Source organism: Pan paniscus, chromosome 2 (assembly GCF_029289425.2).
Source record: "Pan paniscus chromosome 2, NHGRI_mPanPan1-v2.0_pri, whole genome shotgun sequence".
NCBI classification, from domain to species: domain Eukaryota; kingdom Metazoa; phylum Chordata; class Mammalia; order Primates; family Hominidae; genus Pan; species Pan paniscus.
The window spans coordinates 175,829,390-175,845,680 of NC_085926.1; the positions used below are offsets into that span (position 1 = coordinate 175,829,390).

The window sequence follows — 16,291 nt, forward strand, 5'->3', positions numbered from 1 at the left end:
GCCTGTCATAATTACATGATGTCACTCTATGCTAAATTCCCCCTCCTAATGAATGCTTCATTATCCAAAAGAGAATATATTATATTAAATCTACATTTTGCAGTTTTGGCATTTTGCTAAAGATTATGCTTTATCTGGACCTTGAGAATACCAGAGGTTCTTCCCTTTGACTTTGTATGCTTAAGTAGGCCTTGACCTTTCCCTTTCTGAAAACCATTGTTTGATGCTAAAATTTTAGTCACACTCTAGTTGCCTTCCATGGAACATTAGGTAAAGCAGAAGTAGCAACACAACCCCAAAACACTAATTTAATAATTGTTGGTGGACTCTAGCTAAAACGTCTTAACTTGAATTATGATTGGAGGCATGAAAACATGAAGCAACATTTCAGATACTCCTGGAAAATTACACATTTGACTATAGTAGTTAATAAGCATAGAATTAATTATCAGAATTTTCAAGGTATAAGGTCATCATAAACCAAAGACAGTATTTAGGCATATGTTAACTTTCCAACATACTTTAGTATAGTGGTTCCCAATTCTGACTGACTATAAGAATTAACTAAATAACTATTTAAAAACACCCAGATTCTTAAACTCTGCCCAACACCTACTGAATGAGGATCTTTGGGAGAGGAATTTTATATAATATTGGATTTTGATTTTGAGGAAGAGAGAGTTTAATGTTCTCCCAAGTGATAGTGATGCTCAGCTAAACTAGAAATCACTTATTTCTATTACAGCTCTACTCTTTCCTTTAAGTGAACTCCAGGAAGTCATTTCGCTCACAGATGTGACACTGGCAGATTAGAAGTACACTTCACTGATAAGTCCGGAGAGTTACCCATCAATGTGTCCCCATAGTCCCAGCCCAGGCTCTTCTGCCCTCCTCATTCTTCATTAGTTACAATTGACACCTCTTTATAAAAACTAGGGCCTACTCCAACAAGTTTGAGAAGAAAGAGAATGGCTCGTCCCACACCCCAAATCTGGGCTCATTTGAGAGGGGAGAACCATACTTCCCTCGGCTGTAGAGTATCCAGGAGATGAAATACGAAAAAGCACTGAGAGGCAGACGCTGCCTGTCTCAGCCTCTTGGACTGTTCTTAGCCCGAACCTCTTGCAATCCTGCCTGTAGCTTCAGCCCCACCCTACTCCTTAAGACCAACCTAATCTTGGACATGATAGTCTTTACGCAACTTCTGGGGCATCACTCCGAGGCTGGAGATATCGTGACCTGACTCTGGTAACTAGGTTTCAGCATTTCTCTACACGTCAGAGTCTTTATCTCGGCAACCTGCCTGATACCTCGGTTTTCCCAGATCACACTTCTCAGTGTGGTATGGGACATCCTTCACCAGGATCTTCAAAGGTGCCTATCAAAAAAATGCCAGTAATGAGCTTGCACCCAGACCTATTGAATCAGAATCCTTATGGCTGGAGTCCAAGAAGCGTATTTAAAAATAAGTGAACAGTCAAGTTGTTTTACAGAGTCCTCAGCTTCTCTAATCTGGAAATTCTGGAATCCCTTAATCTCTTTGTATCTGATATTTCTGATTATTTTCATTATTATTATTATTCTGACTTTTGGAGTAGTGTAATATAGTACAATACTTGTACATTTCTTTTTTAGCAGAGCCATTCATAAGATATCACCCCTGAATTTGGCTGGGGGTTGTATTGTGCATATGAAATTCTTGGCTGCAGGACATTCTAGTACTCTACTCAAAAATATGTTTTTATTGCATACTGGAGAAATTTAATCATGTTACCAAACATACTCATTCAGAAGCATTACAAAATACAACTCACTCTAATTACTTTTTATCATTATTATTGTAATTATTTTATTATTTACTATCCCCATTAAGAACAATTAATATGATATACTACTATCAATCATTTGACTATAATAATAACAGCAACATCTGAAATTTTCAAAGCATCTTTTTAAAAAGAGTCCAAATAGAATGAAAAAAAAAATGAGTTGTGTCTTTAAAAGTATTTTCTGAGTGTTTTTCTAGTAAGCCGCCACCATTTACTTATTTATGAGAAACATATTCACATGCACGCTACTTGTGTGATGACAAAATTATTCTCTCAAAGCCGAATACAAATTAGAAAGTTAGGGCAAGGGCTTTATTTTATATCAGTTCCAATAATTGTGAAATACTTTGGCAAGCACTACTAAGAGTAAGTGAAATTGTGTTATTGCAAAATAATCAGATCTGACTTCAGTAAACTCCACTTACAGTGATATTTAAGTTGGATGACGAAGCTAAAATTTCTGCAAACTATTATTTGTACCCAGACTGACATGAATTAGAATTAGTAAATCACAATGGGCATTCAACTATAAGGTACAAACTAGAGGTGATTTATTTAGTGGTTTGAAATCTAGGAAGGAGTTTTATACTTTGACTGTATGTAAAGGCTGTTTCTGTTTTTACAAATGCTAATTACAAAAAATTATAACATAACTCATCTGAATTGTCACTGAACTGCCTAGGGAAACTCACATAAATTTTCTTCCCTAAATAAGTCTGCTAATACAGCATGCAACAATAACAAGGGTAAATAAGACCAATGTTTTCAAATATAAAGGGAGATGGTGGTGTTCTCCTAAATTTATTTGATGAATTTGATAACATTTCAAATACATCACGAACTAATTTTTTGTGGCTGGATTGCATTTTATTTATATACATAACATTTTTTTCTAGATATAATAGTATGTCATGCAGATTTTTTTTTGAGGAAGTGGAAATGATTCTCCAGTGGAATTGGAAGAATAAGATTTAATTTTGTTATCTTTTATATGCATCATTTTTCTATCCTTGAGATAATTTTTTTAAATACCTGAGATCTTTTGCAATAGAATTCTTTTCACCCATGTAGGTCAGAGATCCCCACTTCCAGTGACCACATTACTCATAAATATCAATATTATGATAGTTAATTAAAGAGGGAGGCTCTGAAAGGGGAGAGTTTCAGAAAACCTGATATATGTTCAAAGGTCTGCAGGTGCACTATGCGAATATATCCAGATTGAAAGAAGATGACCATTGCCCCTGCAATGTCAAACCAGCATTCCCTGGTGATGACAGTGGTGGAGACTTCCCTAGTCATTCATCTATTCATTCCTCAAGTATTAATTGACATCTACCATGTGTAAGGTGTTGTGCTGGATGCAATGGTTACAAAGACAGGAAAGCAGTTTTGCCCCTAAGGAACACATACACTAGAGAAGGAAACATACATTGATACACCAGCGCCAAGTGGAACACACAATATAACATCATGATTGAGCACAGACTTCAGAGCCAGATTGTTTGTGTTTGAATCCCACTGTCATTTACTACGTGACCTTAGGGAATTACTTTATTTCTGTTTCCTCAGCTTCATCATCTGCAAAATGGGGATGCCTACCCTATAGGTTTATTATAAAAATTACGTAAATTCATGTATGTATTAGGTTGAACCATACAAAATTGCTGATTTTGTGGTTATAAAACCATTTGAATAAACAACATACAAAAAGTGCTAACCATGAAAAATTAATAAATTGGAGTTAATTGAATCTAAACACTTTTACTCATCAATAGATGCTTTAAAAGTGTGAAAGGCAAGCCACAGACTTAAGTGGTGAAGCATCACTGATAGCCTTGAAAGAAGGTCAAAAGTCTCATGTAATAGAGCTACCAGGACCAGGCAGGGACGATATCCCATGCAATGTGACTCCCTTCACCCCAAGGCAAACAGGTCAATTTTGGAAGGAGTCTCGTCATACATGCAACAGCAGCCTCTGCATCAGAAACATCAAGTCCTTTACTTTGTGGTAATCTATGGTGATGGATATATTTCCATGCCCGTTATGATGATGGTCAGGTAGCAGCTGTAGCAGTGAAAGTGGTACCGGCTTATTTGGCAGCTTGATTCCAGTCAGTCTCATCAGAGAACAGCTGTTCACTGTGGTCATCTACACGAGTGTCCTACACAGTTGCTTAGCAGCTGTGATTTACTTCCACACTTTTCAGTCTCAAAGAGGAGTGTCTTTAACCTGCCAGTCTTAGCTTTCTAAGTGACAATTTAAAGAGCTAGGCTATTGACAACATTACAAGAGTTAGTAAAAATAAAACAAAGCTCATCCAGGGGAGTATTGCCTAGAGTTCAAAGAGCGACTCTGAGTTCCACTCACTGAGTAGAGGGACCACTTCCATTTTCTGTTCTTCACAGCTGGTGCTGAGGTTAAACAGCCACAGTCAGCCAGTGCATACCATCAAGTTTTTACTGTCAGTGAACTAAGCCCAAGTTTGTAGAAAAACTTCTTCCTTCAAAGAGATAGCTGCCACATTTTCATGTAAAGCCAAGTTATAACACTGGTACCATTTCCACTTGACCAAGAAGTTTTATTGGGCCCTTCCTATGCCATTACTGAGTTTGAGTTCAGCCCCCAAAATAAGAATATCAAGCTGGAGTCACAAGGCCTCCGTGTTTTAGATGTTCAGATGTCAGATGTCCAGAAAATCCCAGAAGAAAACTAATAGCTTCAAAACCTATAGGACTACCTAGTAGCCCTGTCAGGGAAGCAGCCCCAAGGGGAACCTCCAGATGGAGGGTGCCTCCTTTTGCCTGAGGCCTGAGTTGGTGAAATCATCAGTCACAAAGACGTTCAGCACAACAGGGTCATTAGGGCTTTGGGTCTCAAGAGTGGAACACGTGCCATAGCTTGCACAACTCCCCACATGGCTTCTTGCACTGGGTCTATTCTCAAAAGATGTTGATGTGTAGGTTAGCTGATGTAAAAGACCAAATAGAAAGCCCAAATGAGGCATATGCTGTCTCTCTCTTCAATACTCGACAAGTGTAATAAGGTACTCAGCTTCATTTTGGATGGTGGAGGTTTATAGACAGAGCAGTTTTTCTCGACTCCCAGAGGGACTCAGCATTGTAAATCTACCCACATGGTTTCAAGAAGCTTTATTTTGTAAGCGTGTCCCTGAGGGCTGTTTGTTTATATCAGCAAGCAGGCCACCGCCCCTCAGGTCCCCTCACTGTTGGTGGAGGTTTGGTAACACCACAGTCTAGGCTGTAGTGACCAAGACTTCTGATTCACCAATCAACGGGGCATTCTTGGAATGAAAGCTTTGGGTAGGGCTACTCGTACTAAATCCAGACTGACTCCCTGGTAGAAAAAGACAGTGAGTGACTTACTGGTAGCATCTTGGGGAGCACCTTGTCATAAATGAGAGTTAGGGAGCAATTTATATGTCACACTGCTACTTCTCTACCTGTGGGTCTTCCTGAATTAAAGAGTCCCCTCTGGAATATATGGAGCAGCAAAACATGTAACACATTGATTCCTCTGCATTCAGATGTAGAAGCAAAAGCAATAGTGCATTAAATTTTTAAAAGGTCACACCCACAAGGCCACCTTAGCTTCCCTTCCCCACTGTAAAACCACGCCACACTCCATTAGCAGAACCCAGGTGGATTTTATTTCCAAGTGTCTGGTAGGACAGTAACTTGCTTGCCTGTCTCAAATTGAGTTAATGTAGTTTGAGCCCCTTGCTTCCCCAATCTTTGGGTCAGTTTCTTATTATCTGGTAGGTTACCTTCATCAACACTATTAACCCAATCTAGAACACTAAGTGCCTAAATAATTGTTAATGCCTAATCTGTCGTTTCCCATGTGTTATGATTTGAATTCCAAATTCATATGTTGAAGCCCTAACCTCCAGGACCTCTGAATGTGACCTTATTTGAAGACAGGGTATTTATGGAGATAATCAAGTTAAAATCAGCCTATCAGGGGAGGGTCTAATTTAATGCGACTGCTGTTCTTATAAAAGGGGAAATGTAGACACAGAGGCAAACACACCTGCAGGGACAATGATATAAACAGACAGGGAGAAGGCAGCCAACTCTAAGCAAAGGAGAGAGGCATAGAATGGATCCTTCTTTCACAGAACTTCGAAGGAGCAACCCTGCCAAAACCTTGATTCTTGGACTTCTTCTAGTCCCCACAACCATGAAATAATACATTGTTGTTGTTGAAGCCACCCGGTTTGTTGTACCTTGTTACAGCAGTCTTTGCAAAGTAATATATCATGGGAGCTTGACTTTCTCCAAGAAAATATCCACAAGAGGCCAAAGCTCCCTTGTGGCAGCCTAGATCCACTGCAAAAAAAACCTGAGACATTTTACTATTATCCCTAAATAAATCCAAGATTGGAATAATAGACTGCAGGTGGGAAATAAGCATTAAGAAATACTTTTCTTTAACAAGCATTTCACACCTTGGCCCTCTCATAGCCCAAGGGAACCAGCCAAACTTCTAACAGTTGATGAAAAGTCCCTTCTCCCAAGGAAGTTGCAGCCACAGCCAGAGCAGCCATTGCTGAACCTATTTTTCAGTATTCGAGTACCTGTCCTGCACCCACCTTCCCATTTCTGATTAATGGTCAGTAAGGTCACTTATTGCCTAGTTAACACTACGTTATTTTGTTCCATGTTTTCTACTGTTTCCATGTCCCATTAATTGATTCCCAAGGCCTTCATCTTTCCCATTCCAGAAAGCCATGTCTGTAAGCATCCCATCCTCGCCCTTTACATACTTCAGACTCCTATTTGTCTCTGATTGTTTGGTAGACTTATCACCACTTTCTGAACAGATCTCTTTTTCCTCTTCAGTTTTTTAAGCATCTAGCATCCACTTGGATTTGCATTGACTGATACAAGCATGCGTTTTGCTTTGGTCATGACTTTGACGAACTGCTCAGTGTGTAAGTACTGTCTTCCTGTACATAATTGTGCCCTTGACTCTGGTTTGTAACTCCTTACTGCGTCATAGTCTTACTTAGTCTCTTGATTATACAGTTATAGCAATTATATCCTTTTGTAATTAAAATCTTTGGTTGACTATATTAGTCTCATCTTAATGAGTCTTTCTAAAACAAAGGGATAATAAATAATCACTCTGATACTAATACTATTAATCACGTCTATATATTATTCTTAAGTTTTCTTCAAGATCAGATACTATGACATGGGTTATAGATTATTTCCATCATCTTTCTTCTCCTTGCCATATGAAGATCTATGATAAGCAGTATTTTAAAATGTGTGTGTGTGTATTTGTGTGTATATTTATATGCATATGTTTTAATTGAATAGCTATTATTTGGTCTAATGTTGTAGCCAGGAGCAGATTTTATCTGTTAGATGGACGATGTTGGATAGATGATTATGTTTATTAAAAGATACTAATAGTCACAGTCATGAGCTATTTCTTGAACAGTTTCATGCTCTATATTAATTACAATTTTTATTTTGAAATAATTGCAGATTCACATACAATTGTCTACCCTTTGCTCAATTTCACCCAGTGGTAACATTTCTCCGAGATATAATACAATATTATACCTAGGATCTTGGTGTTGATACAGTCAAGATACAGAACAGTTTTATCACCACAGAAATCCCTCATGCTGCTCTTTACGTTTACATCCACCTCTTTTCTGCCCTGCCCATGCCCTGGCAACCACTAATCTCTTCTTTTCTATAATTTTGTCCCTTCAAGAATGTTATGTAAAGGGAATCATATAGTATGTAGCCTTTTAGATTTGGCTTTTTTTTTTTTTCATTCAGAGTAATTCTGGAAATTCGCCCAAATTGTTACATGTATCGATAGTTTGTTCCTTTTTATTGCTGAGTAATAATCCATGGCTGGATATGGTGGTTTGCTTAACCATTCAATCTTCGAAGGATATCTGAGTTATTTCCAGTTTTATGGCTACTATGAATAAAGTTACTGTGACGATTCATGTGCAGATTTATATTAAAATATACCTGGGGTTTTGTCTTTATTCAGGTATGATGAGCCCAACAGATCAGGAGACATTGCCATTAGAAAGTTTATTATTCAAAGTTCCCAAGAGGAGGGTAGAGTGTCATTCCTCGCAGGACCATACTAGAGAACAACAACATCAGTTGCAGGCAAAGAGAGAGCAAGGGAAACTTCAGGAAAGCTTTTACTATAGTTTTCTTGGAAGAAATGGGTCATTTGCTCTAAAGCAAATGGGCTAAGCAAGTTTAGAACTCTTGGCCAATATGAATAATTTCAGTATGCTTCAGGGTGTTGAAGCTGGCTGATGCTTGGTCTTGGGGTGATTAGGGCAGGTGAATAGTGTCTTACAAGAGTAAGAACCCCTGAAAGAACAGGCAGGTCAGGGGTGTGGATTTTGGATCGGTTTGTTTACATATTGATATGGTTTGGCTTTGTGTTCCCACCCAAATCTCATCTCAAATCGTAATCCCCACAAGTTGAGGGTGGGTCTGGGTGGGAGGTGATTGGATCATGGGGGTGATTTCTCCCATGCTATTCTTGTGATAGCGAGTGAATTGTCACGAGATCTGATGGTTTTAAAGTGTGGTACTTGCATTGTTCACTCTCTCTCTCCTTCCACTGTGTAAGAAATGCCTTGCTTCCTTTTCACTTTCCACCATGATTGTAAGTTTCCTGAGGCCTCCCCAGCCATGCGGAACTGTGAGTCAAACCTCTTTCCTTTGTAAATTACCTAGTCTCAGATATTCTTTATAACAGCGTGAAATGGGCTGATACAGACAATAGCAGCGTGAAAATGGACTAACACACATATGAAAGGTACACTCTAATGAGAGTCAAAAAGCCTTCTGCTAACTCTAGGAATTCCAACTGCTAAACCTGTGGGAGGGGCAGTCCTTTCCTACTAACAAGGCCTAAGATGTCAAAACATCAGATACAGAAACTTGAAAACATGGATAATACAAGTTTTTTGTGTGAACTTAAGTTTTCAGTTCTCTGGGATAAATGCCCAGGAGTGCAATTTCTGGGTCATATGGTAATTTCATGTTTAGTTTTATAGGAAAATGCCAAACAATTTTCCAGAGTGGTTGAACAATTTTCCATTACCACCAGAAATGTCTAGGTGATTCTGTTTCTCTAATCCTGTAGATTTATAAAGTGTATGGGAGGGAATAAAGGGTTTTTTTGGATTATTAACACTTCAGGCATTTAGGTAAACCATGACAATGATTTTTTATTTAGCAAGTACCATCTGTAGTACACCGAACTGGGAACTGTGAAAGATCCAAAGGTGAAGAGGTAGATAATTTTGCTCAAGGAGCCTCCAGTCCCTCAGTGGAAGCAGGCCTGTAAATGTTGAACAAAAAATAATAAAAATGGGTGGTACATGTACATTCAACCAATCTGCAGTGTGGGCACAGTGGAAATGCTAAGTATTTGAAATAATGGATATGCTAATTAGCTTGATTCAATCATGCTGCATTGTATACATATATCACAGTATCACTTTTTACCTCATAAATAGATATAATTTATTAAACTCAATACAATTTAAAAAATAAGTAATGTTTAAGAATTCTGAGGGTGTGGCTGGTGAGGCCTGATGTAGGTAGTAATCTCTGAGCAGTGTTTGAAGAATAAATATAATTTTAAAAGTAAAGAAAAAAAGTGCAAAAGGCATTTAACATTCAAAATATTTTGTGTGCTGGGTGCACCAGGGGTATTCTGATGGGATTAGAGCCCTAGCACAGTGGGGAGATGGATGGAGCAATGAAAGTGAGAAACAGAATTGAAGAAAGATCATGAGTAAACTGGAATGACCTGTGAAGAAGCTAGACTTGGTTTGGTAGCTGATGTGAAGTCACTGAATTTGGAGAATATGAATACCAGTTGGCCTGCATTTTAAGATATTGACGAAGTTCACTGAAAACAGTCAAGATCAAAGGTGAAGAGAACTGAGGGGAAGCTATTGTGGTAGTTTAGGTGAAAGATGCTGAGAGCATGAGCTCATTGCAGAGCCTTTAAAATATCATTGTGCTATTTTCTTTAATTAAGTCAACTACAAAAGAATGCATGTTCCTTGCAAGCACATCAGAAAACAATGCAAAAAAATAAACAGAAATCACCCTTGATCACCACAGCAAACATTTTGAAATATTTTAATAAAAATGTTTGTAACCTTTTTAGCTATATTGCCATGAGTGTGTGTATGTATAATTTTAAGCATATACCAGTGACAGAATATATAATGTTTATGTCATATTTATAACATTTTTCATCAACAGTGTATTATAACATCTTTTAGTATATAAATGTATTTATTCAGTATCACCTAAATTATTCTCATTGTATGGAAACACTGTAACTAAATCAACTCCTCCCCACCGCAGGATATTTAAGTGGTTTTGTTTAATTTTGTTGGACTATTTTACTATTTCTAGCTTTTTATTTACATTCAGAACCTTATTTGCAGACTTGGAATAAGAAATAAGATTCTCTATCTGTGGTTCTGTCTCTTGCCCATGCTCATGGAAGATGAAGTTGGGGCTCTGCAGACATCCTGAGATGCACACATTTTGTGCTGGCATTGCACATTGAGTGGCCTTGCCTCACCCCTCCAGCACTGAAAATAGTATGGCTTACGTTGAATTAGAGACCAATATGCTTATGATTCTCTGGCTGCTGCAATTTCTACTGAAGCTCTTTTATCTCATGTCGAGTTCCCAAAACTAGACTGTGCATCAAATTATCCACAGATCTTTTTACAAATGAAATGCTGAGGACCCACCATAAAAGACTGTGAATCAGTTGATCTGGAGTCAGGTCAGGGAACTGTATTTTTTACTCTTCCCTAGGGAATTTGACCATTCAGCCAAGGTGAAAACCATGGTGCTAGACCTTTCTTTCCACCCTTTTACTGATATAACTGTCTCCACTGACTATGAGTTTGCCTACGTGGTGACAGAACAATTTAAGCTAAGATGGGGCTCAATGATGGCGGCTTGATGTGTTCCTTTCTGGGAAGTTCAATGTTTTCAACCAAAAGGGAGCCAAACTCATGCAAACCAGTGACAGATTAGGAGCAGGAATAGTTTTAGAAAGGGAGTTTCTTTAAAAAAATTTTTTTAATCTGAGACTGGGCTCCTAGGGGATATCCTACCAAGTGTGGATCTTTTGCTTTTCCAAAGTATTTCCTGATCTTTCTGATTGGGTGATGAAACCTTTTGACACCCTTACTAAAAAGGATGAAAATAGGCTGGGTGCGGTGGCTCACGCCTGTAATCCCAGCACTTTGGGAGGCCGAGGCGGGTGGATCACAAGGTCAGGAGATCGAGACCATCCTGGCTAACATGGTGAAACACGGTCTCTACTAAAAACACACACACACACAAAAATTAGCCAGGCGTGGTGGCGGGCGCCTGTAGTCCCAGCTACTCAGGAGGCTGAGGCAGGAGAATGGCCTGAACCTGGGAGGCGGAGCTTGCAGTGAGCTAAGATTGTGCCACTGCACTCCAGCCTGGGGGACAGAGTGAGACTCTGTCTCAAAAGAAAAAAAAAAAAAGGAGGAAAATATGGACATTGGGGTGTACATGACTATCTCATTTCTGAGCCCATATTTTATGCAGGTGGTTGGATACTGCGATTACATGAAAGACAAATGGAAGCATCTCAGAGTAGGGACAGAAGGACACAGTAGAGAGACTTATGTTGTTGAGGACAAATTTTGTTCATTGGGTTCTTTTCCTTGAGGTGGCCTCTCAAATGCTACCCAAAGAACGTTGACCTGAGGATGACATGAGGAAGTCTGCAGAAGTACGGCTTTAGGCCATTAACACAGGCTAAGCCATCACTGCACAGTGGACAGAGCCCCTAGGTGGATTCCCTCCTCTCATGGCTGGCTGTTTCTGTCATCACTGCCAGCTCAAAGTAGAGATGCATCCTCCTCACTCATGCCTGTTGTCCATGTTCCCTGTTAGAAGTAAGATATTCTGCAGATATTTCTGTAATCGATCTTGCTGCAGTGCAGTCCTGTGCTGCCCTGACCTCCAGCTCTGCCTTCCTCCTTGGATCTCTGAAAGTGTAACCTAGGTCTCCTCCCTGTTTCTGGTTTCACTTGCCTGAAACACATCCCCTTCTTGGTGGACCAGAATCAGCTCCAATATTTCTTTAATTCCATTACAGGGGCTGAGGTATCCTCCTGGCCGCAAAGAGGATAACAGAGTTTGCAGCTCCAGTCACACAGTTCTCTATAAACCTCAAGAAATTGCTTGGCACAGGTTAATTTTCCCCATCTTTAGAGAAAAATACTACCGTGTTACCAACACTTACTGATACTCTGAAAGCATCAGATTAAAATAAAATGGTTAGCTGCACTTTAAAGAATGGAAAAGATCTGTAGCATCAATATTAATCTTGCAAAATCTGTGTGTCAATAATATGGCATAAAAAACAAAGTTATTGCAAAAAAGGATATTTTTACAAAAAAGGATCAATATGACCTGCCTGGAAAATCAACACTGTGACTTCTCATCATTTATAATGTATTAGCTAAAAGGTCTAAACCATCTCAATCAGGAGACATGCTTTGAATTTTCTACATGAGGATCTGAAATGATGTAATGGTAGCAACATTCATTACCTACCATGAGTGAGTATTATGCTTAAATCACTCTCATTCGATTCTATGGCATCCCTGGAAGGGAACTGGTATCATTCCTTGTTTTGCAGATGAAGTATCTCAGAGAGAACCTCTACTCAAAATCAACACTAATTAGATGTTTCTGCAGGGCCTATGGGTTTTCCCAGCACACCACAGGTTCTCTCTGGTTCACTCGTGTACAAAGTCCCAGAATTCTCAAAGCTTGCACCCAGTGTGGCTGCAGTGGTATTGCTTTCTTCCAATTCTCCTCTTTTACTTTGTTTTGTGTGAGGGAGACTAGTAGGTAATGTTTGATGCAGGTCAATCAACTCCTGTCGACCTGATCATATATGGCTGTTGGTGGGGGTTGAAAAGGTAGATTCAGGGTTTAAAATAAGGAAAAAGCAAAGCAGGTAATGAGGGACAAAGGTTTACTTGACAAACATGAGTGTCCAGAAAGAGATTACATTTCTAGGAAAATCAAATAAACCTCCATGAAGATGGTTCTATTCTTAGCACTTAACCTGTTGTATTTTAGGAGATCAAATACTGTTCAACTAATTCAAATAGAGATCATCTTAGTGGCATTTTAAAGGTGATATGAAAACAAGCTATAAAAAGAAAAAAATTAGATGTATCTTTATTCTTTATATCCAGAAAGAACCATCTTAATGTTTTGGCATGTACTGAGACAGAGAGAGAGAGAGAGACAGGCAGAAAGACAGATACAGCTAGAAACATTTTATAAAACAGAGATCATAGATTTTATACATATATAAAATTAATCTTTTTTTCAGTTATGAGAATTTTCCCTTGTCATTATCTTTTGAAAAATTTTAAAAATGACTTGATATTTTATTATACGAGCAACAATTTAATGATTGCCCTATTTGGGGTCATTTACATTTTCCAACCTGTTTTTTTCCTTTGCTATTATAAACACTTCAGTGAACATCTTTGAAAATGTATCCTCATCCACATCTTGAATCATCCACATCTTGAGTCAATAGAATTGTAGGCATATAATTATGGCTTTAAAAATGGCTCTTAATGTATATTATCAAATTGTTTTCCAAGAATTTGGTACTATAAATACTTCTACCAGCAATATTTAAGAATGACTGACTTATACATTTTTATTTCAAAAAGTTGACCAGTGTGAAAACTGTTACATAATAGTTTAACATTTTATTTTTTCAATTACTGAGGTTGAATATAGCCCACATGTTTATTAGCAATGATGCCTTTTTGGTAAATTATCTGTTCATGTCTAGAGTCAGTTTTTTGGTAGATTTTCTTCCTATTGACACCTTGTATGTTAATTTTTTTTCCAATTTGTAAGTTATCTTTTAATTATATTTAATAAAATTTTCAGGTATTTTAAAGAGCTGGATTTACAATAAATGTAACCAAGAAAACTCTACATGAATTTTGACCTGATATTGGATGGTGGAGAATTTTTCTAAGCACAAAATAATAAAATAAATAATGAAGAGAAATATTAAATTGAATTGCAACCAAATGTAAACCATTTGGTTTGCAAAACAATATCAAAATACAGTATGTGATAAGCAACAATTATAGAACTGAACATAAAGTAAAATTACCATTTTTGAAAAACAAACATCTAATATCAATTTTAAAAAAATTATACTAGTTTATATTCCCACTTCCCAGGAAACAATTGTAATGGTGAATTAATTGCATGTTCAAGAGAGTTCATAGCAGCATAATTTGCAGTAGTTAAAAACTAGAAAAAAAAACTGTTTAAATATCCACCAAGTAAGAGAATGGATTCATTGTTCATTTTCGTACCTGGGACGCTTTAAAGAAGTGAAAATAAATGGGTTAGAGCATCACACACCATCACGTATGAATTCCATAAATAGAAGAGAGCAAGATATACAGAATACATACAGTGTGATTCTGTTTATATAAGGTTCATGCACAACTAAACAGTAAATTGCTGGGGACACATATATATGTCATAAAACTCTAAAGAAAAGTCAAGGAATGAGAAACACAAAACACTATTGTTTAGATTACTGCTGCTCAGCTCTGGCTGCCCATTAGCAGTAACCAGGGAGCTTTTAAAAAATACTGATGCACAGGACCCAGCCCAGAAGAATTAAATTAGAATCACCTTACTCAATGCCTTAGTTAAGACTTCCAGTAAACAAATACTTACTGCAGCATTAAGGAAATTAGGGTCATCCTTTCTCAGTACCTCAAGATCTTTGCTTCGGCAATTATTCCCTCTCTCCTGCAGCATCAATTTCTTCCTCACTATTGGGTTACTCCCTTTGCCGTATGCACATGCATGCCTAGTATCGGCCATCCTAAAAGAAACAATAAAACAAAGAAATAAAAATCAGTCCCTCGACAGTATGTCTTCCACATACCATCTACCAACTTTTCTTTTTCTCTGCTTTTAAAGTCATACTCCTGGAAACAATTGTCTACACTTCTTCTTTCTTCTTGCTTATGTTTATGTTTATGTCCTTCAGCTCACTTTACTGAAGCTTGCATCTCCAGCATTGCTACAAAACAGCTTTCATTTAGATCAGCAGCAATGACCTCTGTCCTACCAGACCCTCCAGTCAATTCTTGGACTTCATCATGTTTTACCTCTCAGCAGCATTTGACACAGTTGGTCACATCCTTTCTGCTTTTCCTAGCTCACTGTCGTTCCTTACGTTGAATTTCTTCTTTTCCTGACCTCAAGATATTGGCTTAAGGCCACAGCTTGGCCCTTGGCCCTGTTCTGTAACTGTCTTCTTTCCTCAGATGAGCTCATTCTGTCCCATGCCTTTAAATATCATCTACAAGCTATTGGCTACTAATTGTTTTTCTTCAACTCTATTATCTTTCCTGAACTTGGACATAAATATCCAACTATATACCCATATAAACTAGTAATTGATTTCAACACCAAACTAATTGATACCTTTTACTCAGTTGCTTCGGACAAACAACAATGACATCTAATTTGTCAACAATTCTTTTTAGGATGACCTTCAAATTATAGAATGAATGGATCACTTCCACTGTATCCACTGGTACTACCTTAATGTAAGACATGCCTGAGCTAATGCAACAGCTTCCTATCTGTTCTTTCTGTGTCCACTCTTTATCCCCCTACAGCTTTCCTAGAGCAGCTTGATCCTCTCAAAATACAAATCAGATTATGTGTCTTTCCTGTTAAAAACTCTCCACTAGTGTCCCATGGCTGAGCTACTCACCATGGCCTAGGAGGTGTACAAGAGGTGGCCATTTTCCAGATTTCTTACCATTCTCATCTTGGTTGTGGGAATTTAGACACACTATTCTTCCACCCTGTGGAAATGCCTGGCCTCTTCAGTTGCAATGTCTGGGCACCAGCTCTTCTCTTTGCCAAGAATGCAGCAGAACTGGCCCCTTCCTGTGAGTAATTCAGGTTCTCAGCTCAGATGTCCCCTTCTCTACAGAGAGCCTTCCCTCATCATTCAGCTCACAAAGTGTTGTCCAAGCACACTCAACTTCTAGCACATTAACCCATTTTCTATTGCTACTAAAATATCAATCACCATATAAAGTTATTTGTGTATAACTGTAGTCTCTCTCTCTCCCTAGCCTTATTAGAATAGCAGCTCCAAAAAAGCAGGGGGTTTGTCTTCATTACAGCTGAATGCTTAGTGTTTAGAGCAATGCCTAACAATCTGTCGGGTCATGATAAATGTTTGAAATGAATAAATAAATAATAACTCAACCTAAACTTTCCACTCCTTAATGTACTATTTGGGTGTCTGTGTTTTATGCTTATGT

General features: G+C 38.1%; 1 long non-coding RNA gene across 2 annotated transcripts; it reads right to left on the reverse strand.

Moving 5' to 3' along the window:
• Positions 1-9,058: 9,058 nt before the first annotated feature.
• LOC129397474 (uncharacterized) lies at positions 9,059-15,821 on the reverse strand. Of its 2 annotated transcripts, none has more exons than XR_008624940.1 (3): positions 15,730-15,821; positions 14,676-14,826; positions 9,059-9,195 (listed from the first exon to the last, which is right to left on the reverse strand). It is a non-coding gene; the product is annotated as an uncharacterized LOC129397474 (long non-coding RNA). The 2 variants fall into 2 exon arrangements; XR_008624941.1 differs by lacking the exon at positions 15,730-15,821 and adding an exon at positions 15,116-15,249.
• Between the last annotated feature and the right edge of the window lie 470 nt (positions 15,822-16,291).